The sequence below is a fragment of the Monopterus albus genome, unplaced genomic scaffold (genome assembly GCF_001952655.1).
Source record: "Monopterus albus unplaced genomic scaffold, M_albus_1.0 scaffold452.1, whole genome shotgun sequence".
NCBI classification, from domain to species: domain Eukaryota; kingdom Metazoa; phylum Chordata; class Actinopteri; order Synbranchiformes; family Synbranchidae; genus Monopterus; species Monopterus albus.
Window position 1 is genome coordinate 100,066 of NW_018128332.1, and position 4,187 is coordinate 104,252.

Genomic DNA, 4,187 nt, shown 5'->3' on the forward strand with positions numbered 1-4,187 from the left:
ACTGAATCTGTAAAGAAGTTCTGTGTGCATATATCATTTACCAACTGACTAAATGTGATCCTGCATGGAACAGAAGTTTTACTGCTCTGTTACTGAAATACAGTCTTAGCTGTGGAAGAGGTGCTCAATTAGTATTCACAGCAGCTCTGTACTGATAGCAATCAAATATTATGCTGCTCACTGGAATTTATAGCTTCATGCACACATGCACAAGCACCTGCTTTATTCTTCCTTTAAATTTAGAGGAATGATGGTCTTTAAACACTCGACTCTGATGATGAAAGCAGCAGAAAGTAATTTTTCTGTGGCACGTATGAACTGTTTACACAGCAAAATCATTTAAAAGTTCAGAAAAATGAGTCTTTACCCTGGTACATGATAGTCTACTTGATTCTGGTGTGCGTGTGGAAGGGATATTACGTGTAGCTTCTTCTTAAGCTGTTTACAAATACTGTCAGGCTGAGGGAGGCCAGAGAGTTTTTTTCCCACACCAGTGCCAGGAATGTCATTAATATAAGCAGTGGTGATATTTGCCACCATGTACACCCTGACACACGCCTAAACCGGCCTGCGTAGACAAACATGAAGAGTTTTCTGTGAGTCTATGGGGTTAAAGTGGCATTAATGTGGAGTAATGAGTGTATTCATGCCATGTAGCACCCAGCAGTTTCATATTTGAGCCGGGTTACAGTGTTTGACCCCAATAAGATTTATATCAAGCTATCTGGAGGAAAAGGAAGGTTGCACAATAGGGGATCAGCTGTGCTCCTCCTATTTAAATACCATTCTGCTCTACTATCTGGTTTCGTGTTGGAGGATTATGTTTAGCATGCCGGGTGCTGTGTAATGAATCAGCCAACAGAACAGAACAGAGTAAGCTTAATAACACAGGCATAGCACGGAGGCGAGATCACTCCGTGTTTTTGCTGTCGTCCTGCCTGAGATGGTGCACTATATGCCAAAGCTATGCCCTCGCAGTCAGAGCAACTTTTTTGAAAAATTCAATTACGTTCTGAAATGAACAACCAGTGCTTGTGGATAGAATAGATTTTAGAGTGAGAGGCATCCATTGCAGTGGGAATGTGTCACATTTCTATGAATACTGAATGGAGTTATGCTACAGTAGGCAGGCTGTTACTATCATTGTGATTTGTATTTTTACTCACACCCCCACCCTTAAGCTTCTCCCCTGTACCCGCTGTATGCTCCTTCAATCAGATTTCTGTCTGTGTGGGTGAGGTCAGCTTCTGGACAGGCACTGCAATGAATGTATCATCACTACGTTTTAACAGAAGTATTAGTATATACAAGCTCAAAGCCATCCTTAAATCATAGATTTTTCACATGAACTCCTATCAGATTAAATGCATGGCCAGAATTTGCACAGACCCTCTATTGAGAAGCCTTCAAACCTGTTTGCCACAAATGATGTCATTGTAGTCATGGCAACTATTCTTACACATTACCCCATGTTCTTCCACAGTTAGAGTAGCACTCAAGTGCTATTTTTATGACAAATGTCAGATCCCCTCTCTTAAATGCCAATGAGGCTTTTTTTTTTTTTACATTGTTGAAAATGCAGAGGAGGGAGGGTGGCGTTTGGGCCTCAAAGACAAACATGATGGGGTAGAAAAAGAGGTTAATCCTTTGCTTCATTCTATCTTCATAAACAGCTGACCAGGAACAGAATGAGAAGAATCAATGAGCAGAAGACATGATCATTCATGTGGGGAGAGGGCAATGGCGACTACTGCTCACTAATTCATTCCATATACGTACTGTAAATGTTCTAATGGGAACTTATAAAGCTTTATGAATAAGTATTCAGTAAATCAGTCAGGAAAAGTGACAAAATTTTGATGGAGACAAATGTGTGCAGTGCTGGAGCATATCTGTAACCTCCTCTCTGCTGCCTCTGCCACCAGCAGCAGCAACCATCAGCGCTCTCTGGATCAGAAAGCTGACACAGTGCTGTTGGGGTAACAACAGAAGGTGGAGCCATATTTCGCTGATGAACGTCTTTTGATAGAAATGGTGAAAGGTGATAGGCTAGGCAAAAGAGCAAGAGAACACAAAAAAAGAGCCGCTGCAGGAAAACGAGTGTTTCTGGGGCCGCTGTACCGTATGCAACTGCATCAGCAGCTCAATGCTGTAATCTCCGGGGAGGGGAGAAGGAGAGTAATTGTGACATTGCTCTGGCTGGGAATTGCTACTCAGTGCAATTCAGCCCAGTAATCAGAAAGTGTTGGGGTGAATAGTCAACACCGGCAGTTCAGTCAGTTCATTTGGTTTAGAAGATAAATGGAAACACGTAACTGCAATATGTCTTAATGATAAAGGAGAGGATTCCCTTATTGGTTCTTCCCTGATGCTACTAATGGCAGAGATCACTTAAAACAATACTCCTGGGGGTTTGTGTTATATAGACTTTCCACATATCTGTGGAGATCCAGGTATACTGAAGTGCTAAGGTTGGCAGCTGGACTTGTTAAAGTTCTTGGAGACATTCCATCTCATCTGATGAGCTTCTTCAGGTCTGATTGATGGTGGGGAAGTCACAGGTATTTGACCTCTATGGAGTAGTTGACACCCTGAGGGCCATTAAAGTTGCATGGTGGTCGTTAACCCACCCAGGCATTATGTGGGTCTTATTCTATGGTAGGCCTAAGCAATGTACAGTATATTGTCATTTAGGTTGGAGGACTTGTTGGATTGTTGATCCAAGAAACTCATTTGATCTGACTGACTATATTATTGCACCTCTACACATACTTAAATGAATGGCATTATCTTTAGAACGCTGAGATTTTGGTGCAGTTTAATGCCCAGTAAGCCTCACCCAAGCAAAGAGTATATACTGTACTCTGCAGCTTGAACCGGCCTTATATCTGCATCATATCTGCTCAGCTTGAGCTTCAGCGGCACATCTGGCTTGACTGGTAGTTTCATCTGAATGCCACAACCTGCTCAGTTGTCCAGCCACTCACACTAACTGGTTTCACTAGTCTCACCAATAGCCACTGCACAGAAAATTGTCAGCAAACAGCAAGTTTTTTTTTGTTTGAACCACCGTATGTACAGCTATGTGCCTGCTTGTCACATCATTATCAGTGGTTTCTCCAAAAAACATCAACATCAAGCTATGTCATCATAAAGTGAACCATTAAACAACACCATTCTGACTACTACAGGTCCAGAGGATCATCAGTGAGCTGCAACTACCATGCCTGGTTGTACTTTATCATGTCTGCAGCACTGCAGACATGATAACTAACTGCACAGTTCCCTTCTGCAAATATCTCCATGCATTGTCTCCCTGAATCCTTAATTCTTTCCTGTTGTTTTCCTGCCAGTCTTCCTTAGCTAAAGTAACAATATCAGAGGGAGCACAACCATATTCTTTCTCTTCTGGTGCCTCTTCCTCTGGCTCTCATCTGTTAAGCTAAACACCACTCAGATTACTAACCAGAGTGCGTAATGGCAACTTCCTCCTGACCTTGCTAAGGTTGAAAATTCCACTCACATTTTTCATTCCAAAGACGACATGTCTGAACTTCAGACAAGCTGATGCAGTTAGCAGCTTTCTACTCTCATCTGAATCCTGCCACTGTTCATCTACCTCTTCAGCTGTTGTAAACAGGCCTCCATATAAAGTGCCATAGTAGTGAGTCCTAAAACCTGAAACTGAGTCAGCATTTTTGCACTTATGGTTCCCTCGTCCTGAAGTCAGTGGTTTTTTTAGATGCCTTAAATAAGCTCTGTGGTTAACACAAGGCCAGTACAGTTTCATGTTTTGTTTTACGACATAACATACATCAGTAAATATCCCATTCCTAATTTTTAATGCTTTTACATGTCTTAAAAAAGGTAGTTACAAACAAGTGGCTAAATGAGACTACTGTCTGGGATTTTACAGGCCATCAAGCTGAGCACAGAGACTCATCTACTCACTAGTCTGCTTTTACAGCCTCATTATGTTTAGAACAGTTTACAAACTATTCTAAGTGACCCAGCCAGGATCACTAGCTAGATCAGGTCACATTAAGAGAAAAGGATTTTGTAGAAGAAGTAAGTGCACTAAACCAAATTAAAAGTTGGAAGCAGTCATGGGACTGTGGTGTAGTTCATTCATAGCCTAACAACAGCTTTGTACTTCTAGTGATTGTATTTTGGCTTCAAAAATCATA